A 19,653-nucleotide genomic window follows, 5' to 3' on the forward strand; every position below is an offset into this window, starting at 1 on the left:
GGACACAAAAGTCCATCAGAAGAGACAGCACCCAGTTTCTGTGCCAACACTTCTCTGAATTTAACTAGCAACATGAACATAGCAAATTTTGGTTGATCTGGTCAAAACATACTGAAAAACAACCAAAACATTCCTTTTATAGAACCACTATTAATGTGGATTGTATTTTTAATGCAATAATTTATCTGTTTTGAAGTGCTACCATGTGGTAGCATGCGTACTGAACAAGTGCTATACACTTCGCAGCACAGAAAAATTTGGGGTTTTCTATACATATTAACTTTGCCAAACCACATGTATGCTTCAGACAGTATCTTCAATGACTAAACCAAGTTAGCAGATGCTAGTTCAAGGAACCAGCATATGCATTTGAAAAGAAGGAAAATTGATTTATTTAATTTAGCACAGAGAATTATGGAGACAACAGATTAATTCGTTTCCCTCCACACACACAATCTCAATTAATTGTCTAAAAAACTATGAATCACAATAACTGCATCTATTGATAACAATTCCAATTGTGAAGATACAAAAAAAAGGAATGCCACAACCAACTTGTTATGGTTAAAAAATACAACTAAAAAGAATGAGAAAAGAGAAACCAGAATTCAGAATTAATTCCAGCAAAGGCAATGTTTCATCTGAAAAAGCCTTTAGATACTGCTGAAATATATTTCTCTGTCTAAAGTGTGCAACACATATGCATACAAATATTTACAGATTTTTATCTATATTCAACCACCTCACACATACACACTTCTCCCAAGACAAATGCACAAGCTCAGTAACTCAACAATTCCTCTATTCATGGAGAAAAAAAATTGAAAGTAAATATTGCCTTCCTCAATAATATTAATTTCCTCCTCTGAAATATCAAGTCATGGTTACAAAACAGTGCTCTATTTTATGCACTTTTGCTATACAGGGCTGGAAGCACCTGACCTCGTCTAAACTTGGAAGTTAAGCAGACCAGGGTCTGTAGGTAGCTGGATGGGGAAAAAAATCATGAAAATAGGCAAAAGTCCAAGAGTCATAGTCATAAAAGCACAAAATGAAAAGCAAGTCGAAAGACTTAATTCAACCCTATTTTAATTGCTAAATTGAAGAATGAAAAAAAGGGTAGAACCTATGTGGCCAAATCACAGAATCACTGTCACTGGGTTGGAAGAGACCCTCAAGATCACCAAGTCCAACCCAGCCCCAACACCTCAGCTAAACCCTGGCACCCAGTGCCACATCCAGGCTTTTTTTAAACACATCCAGGGATGGTGACTCCATCACCTCCCTGGCAGACCATTCCAGTACATTATCACCCTTTCTGTAAAAAACTTTTCCCTAATGTCCAACCTAAATTTCCCTTGGCACAGCTTGAGACTGTGTCCTCTGATTCTGTCAGTTGTTGCCTGGAGAAAGAGACCAACCCCTAGCTGACCACAGCCACCTTTCAGGGAGTTGTAGAGAGTGATAAGGTCACCTCTGAGTCTCCTTTTCTCCAGGCTAAACATCCCCAGCCCCCTCAGTCGTTCCTCATAGAACTTGTGTTCCAAGCCCCTCACCAGCTTTTTTTTTTTTTTTTTTTTGAGGAATTTTGTGTTCTAATGAGTTACAACAGAGGAAGAAAAACTGAACATTCACAAATCTGCATTTTCTGTACAGGCTATGAGATAAATTGGCTACAACTCTTTAGGAATCCCCTCCATCTATGCCACCAACATTACTGCTCTAGTAAAAGCCAACCTCTTCTGAGTGAATGCTTATTACAACAACTGAGGCTTTGCTAGTACCTTCATGTTTTTCTACAACAAAATGGTCCTTGCTTTTATGAGAAAGAATGAGAGAAACAGAAGAGGAAAGACTCTTCAGTACCAATTCATTATGTACACTCAGTAAACTCATTCATTTTTAACCGTGATCAAAACCCAATATTAGTTTTATGACAGCACTGTGTGATATTAATTGTGCTCAACAGAATAAAGTACAGGACACCCAGAGGAGATATCACAATCAGTAGGTGAACAGTGAAAAGTAACAGAACACAATAAAAATAAAAACCCACATTTGGAGTGCTTCTGTCGGGAGATACTTACCCAAGGGCAAGCATGTACCTCCAGACTGTTCTCTGTTACCACTTTAGCCAGCAGTTGCCAGAGCACAGTCCCCAGCAGAGCTGACGACCACAGCCCCGATATCAGGGACAGGGAGAACTGTCCTGGGATCAGGGACACCCCAGCACAGCCAGCAGTGACTGCCCATGACTACCTTGCTACTTTACAGAGGAGGCTCCAAGCCACAGGCCAGCACAAGGACAGCTGACAGCTCTGACCAAGTAGGGCACGGTAGGAAAGGGCAGCTCTGTCACTGGGGGTAATAAAGGATGAGGACAAGTTTTGAGAGCAAATGAGTAAAGCAAGGGGATGGGGAGCACGGGGATGTGCGTGACAGGACAAGGGGAAAGCAGAAAATGGAAGCACACCACTTCCTGCATATGTGCTGGCACTCACCCAGGGGTTTCTGACAGTGGGTTTGGGACTCTGGTCTAAGCACACAATCAGTGAATTAGGAGGCAATCAAAGCCATCAACCTATTACAGCATTTTATTAACACATGAGCAAAACACTCAGATAAGCCTTTGGACAAGCTAAATCTCACTGACCACACAATTCTCTACACAATTCAAGATAATGGAAACTTGTCCTGTTTTTAAATAAGTACATTCAAGCCTGAAGACGACTCTAAATGTGATGGGTAGGACTGTCAAGGTAACTTGTGAAATTGTCTTCTAATGTATGCAACACTATTCCAAAGGATAAAAGCATTACAATACTATCTTTCAGAAATATTAAAACACTGAGTTTTCAAAAAGCAATTTTAATTCAGAAATTCACCACAAACTAGCATCTTGAAATAATGTTAAAATCAAGCAATATAATTAAACTATTTTGTTGGCAATGATTATCAAGAAGAAATGGTCAAAAGAAAAAGCAACATATTTGAAGGCTTTCTGCCACATCTTTCAAGTATTTTTTCACATTTATCTAGAAAGATCCATCTTCACAGCATCTTACAAACACTTGGCAATTAATCCTCCATCTCCTCCTATAGGGCAGGTAAACACTATTCTTGTCCAAGCATTTATTTGGCTTACTACATTACTATTTCCACATTGATTGAAGAGAAATTTGATATGAGATCAAAATCTTTATCCAGAGAAAAAGTTTCAGTCAGCCTACATTGTCATGACAGCAGTAAATTGTACTACTAAAAATGCCATCTGTTCAGCCTAAAGCTTGCTTTCCTTGTAAGAAGGCAGGAAGATGATATCTCATTTCCTAATAAACATCACATGCCTAATGAAAGCATCAACTGTTTTCTATTAGGAGTGTATTCCCATGGACTTCAGCACCTTGAAGCCTTTACTTACACCAATTTTCTCCAGTGTCATTCTAACTGCTAACATGCAAAGTAGGATTAAAGGCATGAAAAGGAATTAGCATGGTCAAAAATCAACTCTGTGTTACAGTAACCTCATATCTAACAAAGCACACCCTTTAAAAAAATGGTTTTTTAAAGTTTCTTAAGATATCCTTAACTTTGTTTAACAGCCATTGATTTTAGCTTGTTTACTCTAGTGAGGATACATTAACAGATAAAAGCTCTCTCTTTACCAAATATCAACATATTCTTTACAACATATCTACCTTAATGCTCTAAGTTACAAAGCAATTAAGCACACAATAACACAAAAATGTGTAGTGAAACTAATTCCTTTCCTACATAAATGTCAATCAGATTAATGTATTTTTTATGAAATTTTATATTACATAAATACTCAAAGAGGTTATTCAATTACCTGGAAAATTTTGGAAATGTTTAAAGATTAATGAATTACACAGTCACTTTTACTTTAATATAACACAGATTTTCATATTCAACAATTTGAAAGCAGAACAGGAACAGACCAAAATGGAAACAACTCAAAAATCACTGCATTTTGAAAATCAGTAATTTCATATAGCATGCATCACAAGAAAGTCAGTCTCATTTAGTTAATAACTTTTCAGTAAGTGAAGAAAAATGATGACTTCACATAAGGGGTTTTGGCCCTTTTAAATTCCTCATCTCCCTGAAAACACAGAAAAAAACCACTTTTCTTCTTTGTAAAGCTTCAAAGTTTGGGTATTTTCTACCAATAACTGTTTGCACTGCTGAAATTCAAAGGGCAATGGGAAGTGGAGGCCCATATTCCACAGGTTATTTAAAGTCAAGACACCCATCTTGTGTTACCAGATACAATGAAGCAAGTGGTTTTCTGATGGTTTGGTATTAAATATGCACAAGTCTGCTTTCAAGAATTTTTCACATTGTTCTTAAGTTTCAAGCTCATAAAACACGGTCTGAGCACTGAAGCACACACAGACCCCATACAGCAATATTCCTAAATTGTCTTTATAGCAATTCATTGCTACTGCCTATTTTTTCAGTTGAAAGTTACACCTGTTATTTTTCTGTGACCTCCATCAGCCCATCACATAGGGATAACACTACTAAACATTTAGCAGCGAGACTCAGTGAAGTTCCAATTTTTGGCAAAACAAAAGAACATGGTAGCCACCACCATAAACTCATCCTCTGAATCAAAATTACACAGGCATTTTATTAAAAAATAAAAAGCTTATTATATCTTCAGCATTGCCCTTACTGCTTCTTCTGCTGGGGTTCTACTGTGCAGGGCAGGACCTCCCCATGCACCAGGAAGGCGTGAAGCAGTCAGCAGCTACTGCTCCTTTCAGGAAGGCAGAAGGACCCCACACAACGCCCAAAATTCAACTAGTTTGACAAAGTCTACCAGTTTTGTCTAGCCCAGGTGCTGCTACTTGCTGAGCAAACAGCTATGAAATGCCACATTAACTTCTTTCTCTTCAGTAAGAGCAGCACTTAACTATCACCCCTCATTTAACACAGCAACCAGGAGCTTTGTCTAATACCTAGATGAACACAATGTCACAAGGACGCTTCAGCACACCTCTTACAACATTCTTAGAGCCCCACTTACACCTCCAAGGAACACATCCCATTGAGCAGTCCAGGACACAGCCTGAGACATCCCATCTGACCAGCTTAGAGAGCAATGACTGAGCTGAAAGCTCTAACAAAGGGCAGCTTCACTTGGATCTCTGCTCTAGGACCATCTACAAGTGCTCCTCGTGGCTGCCAGCCATGTCTTCAAGCCATGAGCAACACTTTAATTCACAGGAGGTACAAGTAAGTCAGAATTCAAGCCAAGCCCTACCCAGCAGACAGATGACAAACTATCTCTTCGCTACAAGATCCAGGGTCAGACATTTGCTTTGCCAAGCACTGACTTCCAGATAAAATTAGTCAAGTCCTTTTGCTTGCAATCCCTGCCACAACAGAAATCTCTGCCTTTGTTTAGCTTGCGGGCAGATTAGAGTGACAGGTTCCCTTCTGGTTTAGTTCCTGAGCTAATGATTGCCACCACACAACAGACACACATATTTAACACCACTTCTTATCACTAGGCAACTCTTCAAAAGAGAAGGAAAACTCAGCTTTTTTAATCCAAACTCTAACACAAAAAATTCTCAACATGCAGGCTTACAAAAGGGTAAGTAAACAACCCATCCACCTAAAGATTTCTCTGGATGAAGTGCAAGGATTGCATTGCACGTGTGGAGGCCACAGATCCACACAGAGATGATGCCTAACGAGAGCCAGAACTGAGTATATCAGACAACTCCCTTTTTTGAGGGGCACATCTTACACTAGTATTTTATTGTAGCATGATGGTTACCAAGAGCTGCTTGCAATTTTCTTCAGGATAGTTTTAAGTTTGTGAAATAATATGAAGGAAACTGATTTTTAGATCAAAAGTAAAAGACACTGATCAACATTTTCTAGGGAGCTTGAGGAAAAAGATTCAATTTTGGAGGAAGAATAAGACTACTGGTTCAAACCTTGTGAAAGCATTTGCCCGAAAGACTCTTAAATTACTGCAATTAGATCACAAGACATTTTCTGCTTTTTTATTAAGTCTTCCCTGCCAACCAACAGTCACAGCACAATTATTTTGGAAGCTGTTGGATGCACCAAGAAACAACAGATTAAATTAAATTCTCATAGAGGTAGTCCCTTCCTGCATGTGAAACTCAGCCTCCTTTGCTCCCTAAATATTATATATAATATTATGTGCATTTCAACATGACAGGTGATACCATTAAAAGGATATTGGAGATGCAAGAAATTATATGGTGGCCACATATGCTAGCAGGCAGCAAGAGCTTACAGTGAGAGATATGACACTGATCAAAAAATCATCATCCAGAGCTGAGGGCATCCAAATTTTCACCACATCTCGTCCCATACAGTTAAGCGGTGATGTTAGAAAAAAGCCAGTGTCATGCCTTATTAGGTAAAACCTTTTAATGCCAATTTGAAATCAGAAACGTTCAAGAACATCACTAATACATTGTACTGTTTCCTTACATGACTACTACCACAGCATCTATCAATTAATTAGTGTGTGCAACATTTAATTAGTGAAAGAATATTACAGTACTTAAGGTTTTAAAAGTGTTACAGTTTCAGGCATAGCAGCACAGACTTCTAAATAACTCCAAAATGATGCTTTAAAATGGGGTTAGCAAGTCACAGCCCAGGTGCCATGGAAAGCCAGCAGTACAGTTTTGAAAGGCTCAGAGGCAGCTACTGTGCCACTTTACCACAAGAACCACCACAGTTAGGGAGACACACACACACCAGATCTTGGAATCTACTGCAGCACCTAAACAACAATGGGTCAGCTTTCAGAGGCCTGAAATGCCATTCTGGTGTACCAGGTTTTACTTTTTTTACATCCACATAGGAGGCCTTGTCCTGAACAACCTGCACAGTTAACAGCTACATGTCCCATTTTCTTCCCAAGGAAATCAGATGCATCATCATCACTTACTGCCTCCTTTATTTTCAGTCATGTGTGTGCATATATGTACACATACATACATACAGATGTGAGGGGGTGGAAGAAGGGGGAGAGGGGAAAGAATACATACATACATACATACACACAACATATACATATATACAGCCCATATGTAAACAGATATTTAACCATGAATCAAGGTGTATTTCCCATAGTAAAAGTTAATGCATATGACCGTGCTTTTAAATATACAGAAAAGGTAAGGTAAAGGCAACTTCTCAACAAGACACTGAAGGCTAACAGCATTTGTTTCCAGTACTACAAAGTTCATCTCAATCCTTACCCCCACTCCAAAAAATTTTCAACTTATAATTTCTCACCATTGCCCAGATAATAACATCACGGTTAGGGAAAATCAGGCCAAGGTAACTCAGAACAGAAATCCCCATTTCACTGAGCATTACTCCTGCAGTAAGGAACTACAACACTGCATAGCATCTACTGAATGGCATCATCACTGGTATTGCTCAGCGCAGTTTCTAAAGCCCAAGCTAACACTAGCAATGCCTGCATCAGTATCACTTCTTCAATGTATCCTCAAAGAAACAATGAATTCAGGCCAGATTCAGGAAGTCTGTTCCGCAGCCCAGCAAGAGGAACAATAAAACCAGGAGTGGTTAGATACCTGAGGTAAAAGACAATCATGCCTCTGCAGGAGCAGCCTTTGGCACACAGCAATTTGAGATTGTGCACTATGTTCCAATATAAAGATACCAAATAATTGAAACAAAACTAAAACCCACAACAGTTTGAGACTATTTAATTTAGAAAATAAAGCTCATGGCTTTTAGATCAAGCTACACAAGACAGAGTCAGGATGAATTCCTCCTCTTTCTAGGGCTTGTAACATCATATGGCAGGATTTTGCAAGCCAAAGCTAATATTTCAGCAGCATAGCACTTGCAACTTTTATATCTAAGTGTGGCTTGTTCTTTTAAAGTAGCCAAGAACTGAACTCACACCCTGTTTGAACAGGCAGAAAAAATGCTCTGTGCCAAGAAGGAAGTTATAAACTTAAAGAAGGTTTTTTACATTGGAAACAAGCTGGGAAGCAGAGGGGCAGATTCACTGCAATCAATTCTTTAATGAGTAAGAGAAAAAGCACAGTACATCAGAGCTGGAGGCAGTAGGCTGTGGTCCCACTGCTTGCTCAGCTGAAGGACTCCCTGATGGGGGCTGGACAAGTCAATTCTTTCCACTCCCGCTTTTCTCTGAAGACTACAAACCCTTGGGACAGCACTCACCATTTATTCCGAACAAAGCCTTGAAGCAAAACAGTTTCATTTGAGGAAGAGATGAATCATCAAATCACTTGGTGGTACCTATTTTTCACTAACTGCCAAAATGCCAAAATGCCTTTGCAACAACATTGTATTTACAAACTTAAATTATAGTTGGAGAGGGAAAAATAAAAGAATACAAGAAGATTAATACTATCCAAACACACTTCAGAAAAAAGCCACAAAGATGATGAGCCATGCAGGGCTGTGAGCAGCAGCACTGGGTCCAATACCCTTCACTCATCTTCATTAATGACCTGGATGATGGGACAGAGTGCACCCTCAGCTAGTTTGCCATGATAAAAACCAGAAGGAGGTTTGTGCTGACTTCCAGAGTGACTTAAACAGGCTGGGAAAAAGTTCAGCAAAGGCAAATGCAATGTCCTGTTCCTGGGGAGGAAGAACTCCAGGCACCAGCACATGCTGGGGCAGAGTAGGTGGAAAGAAACTCAGCAGAAAATGCAACTGGGAGTCCTGGATGGACATTTGGTTGAGCCATCAATGGACAGGCCGGGAGTTCTTGGGCATTAGGCAAAGCCCCCCCAGCAGGTTGAGGGGAGTGATCCTTCCCCTCTGCTCAGCCCTGGTGAGACACATCTGGGGTGCTGTGTCCAGGGCTGGGCTCCTGCACCTACTGCAGAGAGCTCAGGGACAGGCCACAGAGATGACTGGCACTGGGGCATCTGTCATTCAAGGAGAGGCTGAGAGAGCTGGAGAAGGGAGAAGGATCTTATCCATGTGCATTAAGATTTTGGAAATTCAACTTCAATATATGACAAAATAGCTTCTTTGTTTGTTTGCTTTCAAACTCTGAGGAAGGGCAAACTTTCCAGTGGCTGTCAAGAGAAGCTGTAGAGCCTCCAGTCTTGGAATCAATTAAAACTCGTGTGAACAACCTGTTCTAGCTGTGCTGCTTTGAGCAGGAGGATTGAACCAGAGACCTCCAGACACTCCTTCCAAGCTCAGCAATTCAATGATTCTATGACTGGAAAAGATGGCTTAGTAAGTCAGAATACAGTAAAGAAAAATAACAAAAAGAAATGTCAAACATTAATTTCAGTCACATAAAACATTATTTTTTTTTAAAGGGCCAAAATCACAAAGTCCTGCTAATTGCTAAAATAAAAATATCACAATATAAGTAAACCAAGTTTGCCTTGAATAAAATACAGGTTTCTAGAAACACACAACCACAGTGTGAAATCTCATTGAAGGAGATTTTTTGTGTTTCAAAATCAATTATTTTCATTCTGCATTCATCTTTTTGTTAGTTATTGAAAACGTTAAAAGCAATTATACAGAGGACTACATAATTCTCAAAGGATTCAGCCTAAATACTTTTTCAAATGCAAACAAGACACGAGTCACAACAGGTGCAAAATCTCTGGTTAACAGCGACAGACTATATTTATTTTAGACAGTCTCACTGAATGTCAAAAATGTAACAGAAATTGTTTCAAAAAATTAACATGGGTAAGCCAGTCTGAAAATATTTTGTTACACAAACTGTGCTTAGATTTGCATCTGCAGTTCAATATGGTAGGCAAATACAAAAATACAGAACTGTCAAAGGACAAAAAGGAAACAAAGCCAAGGACTGAATAACACTGAACTGCAATGTCAAGAGGACTTGAAAATAAAGGCCTGGAGAATTAATTTTGCTCAACAGAGAAACGTGGCAGAAGGACATGTAAATTAAAAAGCATTTTAGTACATTGACCATGATGTCCTATTTTTAAAGTTGCATTTAAATTTTTTAAAAATAGTGTTGCAGTCATCAAGAGCAGACTCAGTAAATTCTCTTTAATATCACTATAACCAGAATTACATCTAGATGGGCTGCTGAAGACTCCTTCTCTTCAAGATATTACAAAGAATGCTATTTCCTGAAGTATTTCACCAAAAAAACTAAAAACTTCCATTTGTCACAGTTACACATTTATACCAGAAAACAGTTCAAAATAATACAAGTTTAATGAGCGGAACAGTGGCAACTTTGAGGTATTGGTTAAAGTGACAATTTAGCAAGAATAACCTCAATTTATGCTCACCTAATTATTTTAAATTTCTCAATGTATTTTATTTTTACATATAACAATCACAGTATCAGGTCCCAGCAGGGAATCTGCAAACTTCGTAAGAAGTTTACTCTGCCTTAGATGAAAGATGTTTATATCATTCTCAAGAGTCTCTGAACAACTACTTAAAAACCTGCAATTTGTGTTTTAAGTACCTCCTCCATCTTTTATCATTTGAATATACTCAAGGGGACTGGAAAAAAATTCCTTCTTTCTGTGGGAACTGAGTCAGTGATGCTTACTAGAGAGCCTTAATGTATCCACGCAGACACAGAGCTTGTGGTGTATATGCAGCCTTAGCCATAAAACACCAACCAAATCATGCTGAATGGTAGCATAACAGTTTTTCCACTGCCCAATACATTCAGTTGCTGATTAGCTGAGTCAAATACAGTTTTTTTACAAATAATCTTCCTTCAAGTCTTACACATAAGGAGTTCAGGAGTCTTGAAACCATGTCCCACTCTATTAGCAAGTGGAAGATTCCACAGAAAAGATTCCACAGAAAAGAATGTCCTTGCCAAAGTCCTAAGAGTCAGAAACACACAAGAAACTGACAATTGCACCTAGTGAAACTTCTCTGCAGGAGAGCTGAATTCACAATGGTTTCACAAATCCAGATGTCTACCTTGGACTCAGCATAACCCAGTCCACGGTGATCCATCCCACCTCTGCAATGGACAACCACTCCTGCAGAGAGATTTCCAGGCAACTGGCAAAATGAGCTGTATGATCACCCCAACACAACTGAAACTTTGCCCTTTCCATTGTTGTCCTTCAAAGGAGAAGGACGCCAGGGTCTTCTCCTCTCCTCCTCTCTCATTAAAAGGCCATGTGGTGAACCAAGCCTATTCTCACAGCCTCCTCTCTCAGGCATTACTTTGGAAGCATGAGGAGGGTCAGGAATACTACCCTGGACTTAAAGACATGTAATTTGCTTTTAAAAAAGACCTCCAAATTCCCTGACATGTCCTCACATTATTAAACATGCCTGATGAACAAAATTCACTGAACACAGATAAACATTTCACTTGCTATCCTCTATAATTTTCCCTGGCAAAACTTTCCATGACATGGGAGTGATACACTTATTTTTTGTTCACAGACACCAGACACACATCAGCTTTTAAACAATGCTATAACTGAAATATGGCAAGGGTGGCACATGATTTGAGCACAGGAGTAGCTGAGGGTGGACAAAAGCTGAATTTCTGATACCCCATTCTGCACAGAGGTGAAGACCTTTGTGCAAAGACAAAACCAGTGAGCCACACAAGTGGCCTGCTTATTCAAAGATGAAATTAAAGGATTAATTTCCTTCATGAAATATCAACTGCATCAGCCCAAGGGATCTCTTCTTGAGATTCAGAATTATTACTGAAATTACGAGGCTTCTTCATCCAAAAGGCTACTTTATGCTGTGAAGAATCTCTAGCAGTAAATATGTAAGATATCAAATCACGTGAACTATTAATAAATATAGAAGTAGACAATAGGCTTACATAAACATACAAAATCTGCTCTGTTCAGTGTTACATTATCTTTACAGGCAAGCTTAGTCTAAGACTGGATCATTATACAAATGGAAATTATAAAATATCTTGCTGAAATACAATCTAAAAGAAAAATATATTTAATATGAGACATTACAATGGTTCTTCAAGTTATAAAAGGTTTCATTTATCTCCAAATATTCATAACATGTTTAAAATATATTCTGAATTTTATTTCTCACAGTGTTTGATATAAAAAACAAACCAGAAGGTTGCCCTAAAGATAAATGAAACATCTGGTGGAACATGTAATAAGCTTCAGGCTCACATCTGCTACTGAAGTTAGTATTCCCGCACCATGGCTACAAACTCTGTGCAAAGCTCTACAAGAAAAACTGAGAACAGGGAGGATTATAGGGAACACATTCCTCAATCTAAATTGATATTTCCTCTTCCATCTGAATCAACATTATGCTTCCATATGTATGCATTAATGCCCAGCGCTAACCCTCAGTGGAAAATAATTTCTAAAAGTAAAGTTATCTCAATTAAAACCTATCCTATTATTTCATATCATAAGGGGTTTTAGGCAGTTTTAAACATATGAAACCATTTATCTAGGCATATTTACATACATAAATATATATAGCTAAAACTGGATATGTGCATATATATATATAGTTTCACTAGTTTTAGAGTGTAAGCAAACTTACAGTTAATTCATCCATATATCATTACATTTGACAAAACTTAGTGGCAAAATAACCAAGAGTAGACAACAGACAGCATAGTCACTGCAATTATACAGAAGTGAAGCCCAAGTATTTTCAAGCAGTAACTGATAAAACTGAATGTAAGATATTTCCTAAGGAACAAACTATGTGTAACTCACATTCCTGTTTCTATATGGAGACTGCTCAATATTTATCTTTTTTTTTACCCATTCACTCCTAAACTTTCAATTTCTTCCATAAACAATGACAGCAAAATGTTTACATTTAATGCCAACAGAAATTGCTTTATATTTGTGACATTTTAAAAAGACCCTTTTGTGCCATGGAGAGTTTAGAAAAAGGCAGATATCTGCACAGCAGGGAAAAAACGCACTTACATTCTGCAACAGCTGTGAAAGATCAGTCCACCAGGGGAACCAAAATCAACGGCAAACTGGGAAGTGTTTAGGAAATAAAATGTTTCCATCACCTCATACTATCATTCACTTCCATTAGTACTGACGAAAGAGAGACTGGATTTTATACAGTGTTATAAATGGCAGGAACATTACAGGCAGTGGAAACAGAACTGATCACTACACATTGTTTGGTGAGCAACAAAATTGGTCACTAAACAATTTTAACACCAAACCGGGGACAAAAAAGCATAAATACCCAGTGAGCATCTGGTTAGTCAGAAGATGAAGAAGTAATATCCACAAACTTATTTTTCTTGGACAAAAATTTCATAGTAGAACTGAAAATGATTAAGATGCTTAATCAGAGGAACATGGAAACTTTTTTAAAAAATAGATTATGTAGTAACACAAACTGTGCTGCAGAAAATTCCCCCAGTACAGGGCCCTTTTCTCACACTTAAATTTGCAAAAATGCAATTATTGTAATAATATAATAAAAAAGTTTTATATATATTTAATGCAGTGCACGGGAGAAAACCATGGAAGATATAAATGTCATGTGATCACCTAGGGAACAGAAATTAAGAACTGGCCACAGAAAACGTGATCAGGCCAGCAGTGTCATGATATAAATCATGCACAATACCAAGAATCTATCATGCAGAAACAGAACTGCAACACCAAGCACACAAAATTATTAGGTGCTACTTGTGTCCTGCTCCTTGACACCCTGCAGAAAAGGGATGAAAGGCTGCAGGAGAAGAATGGACAAAGAAGGATTGCTTCTGACACAAGGAGAATCAAGGCATGGAGGGGGTACTGGCATTTGTTCAGATTTAAGAAAAAACAAGCAAGCCCCAGCTTCTCTTCCAAATAACTGTTGCAAATAATCCACTTTACAATGTAACTTTGGAATACTCTGAAGACAAGCGTGATGCAAAAGCTTTTCAGAACTCAAAGCAAAACCCACCCCATATTCCCAAAAAATCCAAACCAACACAAAGAACCAAAATGTCAATCTGATGCACAGAGCCCTGTGAAGCTTCCATGCAAGGCTCTAGAAATCATTATCCATTTACACTGCCTTGAACATAGTAGAGCAGTTTGGATGAATCTCAAGTATTGTCTAAATGCTCAAGTAACCTGTCTTTGTGAGATCAAATGTAGTTCCTCCCTTAATGAGAGTCATGGCAGCTGCTTAACTTTTTTACAGAATTTGACAAGTCTACAGCGTCAAACAGGTGATACTTTGCTCAGGCTTATTTCAGAATTACTGTATCTGACATTATCTGTATATTTAGCTGAGAATAAAAAGTCAGACCGTTTCATGTCACACTCAATCCTTTACCCTCCACTGCTGCTGAAATGGGAGGTCCATACCAAATCCTCCTCTTCCTCCAGTCTCCAGTAGATCAACAAGCTGATCTGACTCGCTCTGTGGCCATGCAAGCCCCAGGTCCTGCACAAGGCAGGAGGCAGGACCAGGCAGCCAAATGCACAGAGGGACAGTTGGGATGGCTCCCATCCTCAGCTGATAGATTAAATCACATGTATTATAAAAGTTCAACTGCAGAGAACAAATCACTCTTTCTAGAATGAACAGCACTGTAACTAGAAATACCCAATCAATTTTTTTTTCCTATTCATCATTTTAAAAAAACTGTCCTAAAAATATCAAAGAAGGGATGAATTACATGTTACAATTAATTCACCATTCTTGAAGCCATCCAACTTAATCAATACACCATTGCTTTCAGGCCACCATACAACTGCCTTGGGTTGGTAAGGGCTGCTTTGCCAGGGGTGCTTAAATTACAAAATTTAACAGCCAAGAACATATTTAAATTAAACTCTACCTATAAAGGTCTTCCTATAGCAATGATCATTTGCTTCAGAAACTGCAGAGCATTGAAATGGTCTGCTCCCAGCAATAAGTTCCCTAACAAGAGCTATAACAGATTAGGAGAAACTTCAGCAAGACACTTAAATAAGATTTAAATAATTTAAAGTCATCCAGAACTTACAGAATTGATCAAATAATACATATGTACTTTGTTTCTTACATTTGAGAAACTGAGAAAATATTGTAAAATTAAAAGCAAGGGCTCTGTGTCATTAACTGGAAACTTTAATTCACTGAATTTACAGTGTGAAGGATAAATAAAATAAATAAATATAGTCAGAGTGCCTTACATACCGACACAGGATTTATGCAGCAAATAACTAAAAAGGAGTGTCAGAATTCCAAAACACAAATCTTCTCTTAACAAAAAAACAAACGAAACCAACCACAGAACCTCTCACTTCTGTGTGGAAAGCTGTCTAAGGAGTAACCATTTGTTTTGTCATCGAAAACAGGCATTTAAGAGGGCATCATGTATCAATACAAAAAGTATTCTAACGATTAAAGATCCTATCCAGTCTGTGATAGAAAAACATGCAATAGAAGAGTGCATTAATAGTCAAGGTCTTCAGAGGCTGCTGGTGTTAGAACTACTGATTTGAGTATTTTTACATAACATTAAGTTAGGAAATAGTTTCTGAAAATTCTATTGCCAAGCAGAGTTTCAGGACTTGAAAGACATTGACATATCTTGCTTTAAGTCATTCTGCAGTCTTCACTCTACCCTGAAGTGTGTGCAAATCACTGTCCCCATCCATACACACACATCTCTGGTGCTATTGGCAAGTAGGAGTAAGATCAAGTTATGAAGAGGAAATAATGGTACATACTGTATTTCAATCTATGACCAATTAACAACTACATGAAATAAGTCTAGGAAGGAACCACCAAAGAAAGGGTCTTCCTCTCTGCAGAATGCTATGCAGACAAGACTGATCACAAAAAAATATTATTCAAATTTCAACTGTGAAAGAGGAAGGGGAGGAAGACAAGGAAGGAAGACAAGGCAGGAAGGAAAAAGGAAAAAGGAAAAAGGAAACCAGAGATTTCTATTCTTGGTAGACTGGCAGAACAGCAGAATAACTAAAAGCACTGAGGCATATGTTTAATTTTACAGCAAATGCAGGATCAAGTCCCGGAATTAAGTTTGATCCTTCAGGCTGGATCACGACAGCATGTTCCCACAGCACCAGTTAACACCTCCATACCCTTTACTAGGCACTGACATTCTTGGGCATCTTTGTCTTCAATGAAAGCCACTTCACCAGCTCAGGCTTTATACAACCCACTGAATCACCTTTTACCCATTTCACAAAACCTCTCAACTTCCTCTCTGAGTAGGACAGCTGATAAAAACTAGCCAGTGTATTTCCTTCTTATTATTTCCAGCTGTCTTTCTTCCTTAGCTTGACGTTCCCTACAGCTCATTTTCTTTTCAATCCAAGCAAGCTTCATGTTGCATAGAAAATCCCACCTTGAAACACATCTGCTCTTTTTGATGCATAAAGTTCACTAAATGCACTGCTTACAGTCAAAATGTGGGGAGCCTCTCAAGTTGTATGCTAGACACATTCTTAAAAGAAGTCAATTGCAACTTAAAACACATCCATTCCTATGTATAGGATCCACAAATCAACAAATAAACAATCCAGTCTCTTGGTTATCTTCTTCTGTTTAAAAATTATTATAATTGGCCTTCCTTTAGCTTTGACCAGTATACTGATAATTTCTTCATATCAATTCACCAAGCTAATACAGATAGTTCTCCTATTCAACTGCTTTAATACATAATACAGAAGGTTGGAGGGGAAAGGAAAAGCTGCTGTTGCTACAACAAATTAAATTTATCGCTTTACTTTTAAGCTTTTGTCTAGCTTTCCATTTTCTGCATGTAAATACTCCTTCAATACTAAGGGTTCATTTCCATTTTCCTATTCTCACACTTCCCATCACCTTTGGCATTATTTCAGCTACATTTTTTACAAAAAGCACAAACACTGCCGACTTTGCTTATGAAGAGTTGTCCAAAACCAGCTGCAAATCATTCTCGCTTTTCTTTGAGGAACCACTCCTCTGTCAGGATGCTCAAGAAAGCTTGATAAAAATCTATTATTTTATCAGGTGTATTTCATAATCCCAACACTCAACTTGCTAACACTTCCAAGCAAGGGAACATGGCAGCTGGTGCATTACACAAATGCAACATGACCACATTTGGGTTTACAGGTACCTTGACAGAAATAAGCAATTGTACAGCAACCCTTCTGGGGCCACTATTCCAGAGCTGGTTTTACCTGCTACACCATCAAATGGATGCTGCAAGCAAGCAGGACACTTTGCTAGGAACTGAAGAACTCATTTACACTTTCTGAGTCACTTAAATAAAATTTAAGTGGGAAAAGACTGAGTTCCATGAAAAATTAGTAAGTAGCTTACAAAGCACTCTAAAAATCCTCTGAGATACCCAACTTCTAGGAACATGAAAACCCAGCAGAGAAAACATGCTTGTGTTTTAACAGAGACAGTTCATTAAACTGAATACTTGAAAGGCTGAGGTACTGTAAAAATCAAAACACCAGAATGATTTTTAGAAAACTGTTTCAGCATCTACTTAAAAACAAAAACCAAACCAAAACAAACAAAACACTCAGGGATACAGGCCCCTCCATCTCACCAGAACACTGTGTGCAATTACAGCTTAAAATGTGCTCAAACAAAGAACTCATGAGAGGTTTTGCAAAAAATCAGACTGCATCAGCTAAAGCACAGGAAAAACTTGATTAAAAGCATGTACCTTATTGTAAACCAAATGTGTTACCCTTGAAGTTTATACATTGAAAGTAGTTCTGTGTCTAGTAAAATGGAAGATATCTCACCTTATCATCTCTTTACTTGCATATTTCTGTGAGAGTGTAACATAGTACTGCCTTATAAACTTGGAATGAAAAACCATCATCTCCTCCAGTAAATACTTTCAACATTTAACAGGTTGAAACATTTAACATATCTGGGTTTTACCATTTGTTGCTTAATTCTGATCACTGTTGTGCTTTTTTTATGGCCAGATTACAGGTACCTTCTCATTCTAGGGTGAAATGCCAATTGAGATTTCCTCTACCACCACATTTGCTACTCTCTGAAAGAGAGAGAAAATTTACAATTTTATAAACACAAAATAAGCCTAAGGAGATTTGTTTCAATAGAATAAATCTGGCCTTTGAAATATTGTTCAGGGACATTCCCAAGCTTCTACTCCACCCTTCCTCCACCTTTGTAAACTGCTCCCTTTGTCTGCAATAGCCCCACATTTCCACAGCAGCTACCAAGAAACTAAAAAAATTAGGAGAACCAGAAAAATCTGCATGTTACCTTCCTGTTATTTAAAACAGCCAAAAATGTGTCTGAAAAACAGGAGACTCCTTGTGCCTGTAATGTTAGGTGTTAAGTGGGACTAGATGATGGTCAACTCAATTTGTCATTGTCTTTTCCCTCAATTACATGAGACTAGTGAAATTTTCAGAACTGGGTAAGTAGCTAGCTTATTCTAAAAAAATGCTTAAAAATCCTGCTTTAATCTGCCCATTGCATGGAACAGTGAAGTTACCATACTTCATCTTTTGTGGAATTGTTATAAAAAAGTAACTGAAAATCTGTTTGGCTTGTTTGAATTTTTTTTCCCATTGGTAATAATTGACTTATACAAATTAGACAGGAAAAAAATTAGGAGCCATTAATTAATTATACTTAGAAAAACAACATGTTAAAATATTTCTAAAGATTTTATTTTTCCCCCTTTCCAGTATCACAGTAAGAACCACAAGCTTTATTTATTTTGGAATGACTTAGAATCCTTTTTTTTCTAGCTGGTTATAATATTGTGCAGTCTACTAATAGATGTGAAGTATCCTTTTTTCAATAACAAATTACACAATCTATTAGCAAGTCAGCTATTTCTCTTTCTTTTCCAACCACCATGAAGGCCATCCAGCTATAGTAATTTACTGAAATATATTTTCTTTTTACTCCTAAAGAAAACAATATACCTATGATAAGCAGCAGAGTAGACCTCAAATACTGTGACTCTTGTAACTGTTCAGGTCTTGTTCCCCAGTTGGTTTTACAGTGACACATTTTTAAAATCTCAAGGAAAATTTTTAGAAGGAATGTTTCTGTTGGGGAGGAAGGAGAGCACTATTTACATGCCCAGTTTTCAGATAAATTATGCTTAAAATAAAATCTAGCCTGAAACATCAGAATACTAGTAAGCATGGTGTGCCAAAAACATATACTACCATCTGACAGCACCTCAAACAGATTCTAGTCATCAACTTCATATGCGTCCTGAAGTGACAATATTTTGTATAAACAGCTCGCTTGCTTAAGAAAATAAACTTGTTTTCTTGAGTATGTTTGAAGCAAACATCTTTCCTGGTATGCAGACAGATCACCTTCCAGAATATCTACAGAGCACATTAAATTTTTCTAATATGTCTTTTATATGTGGTTTTTGTGAAATACTGTCTACCATAATGGAATACACAATGATAAAGTACTTCTAGCAATTTTTTAAAAGCATACAAAGAATGTTCCTCTGACAAAAAGGGAGCAGAGTGATATAGTTTGGCCCTCCACATGAAGATCCACCTAAAGCTCAAGAAATTATACATTTCATATCCAGTTCCTTCATTTTTAGAAAAGGAAAGCAATAGTTTCATATGTAGAGGATTAGCCCATGGAAGCCTGGGGAAAGGAAAAGCTTCAAAATCT

General features: G+C 37.8%; 1 protein-coding gene across 1 annotated transcript in view; it reads right to left on the minus strand.

Annotated features, from left to right (window-relative positions):
- The window catches only part of EIF3H (eukaryotic translation initiation factor 3 subunit H), an 86,550-nt gene that overhangs the window by 21,852 nt on the left and 45,045 nt on the right, over window positions 1-19,653 (minus strand). The gene's annotated exons all lie outside the window — the stretch shown is intronic.

The sequence above is a fragment of the Melozone crissalis genome, unplaced genomic scaffold, assembly GCF_028551555.1.
Source record: "Melozone crissalis strain CALT ecotype California unplaced genomic scaffold, PUWL_Pcris_2 ptg000002l_1, whole genome shotgun sequence".
In the NCBI taxonomy this organism is placed as follows: domain Eukaryota; kingdom Metazoa; phylum Chordata; class Aves; order Passeriformes; family Passerellidae; genus Melozone; species Melozone crissalis.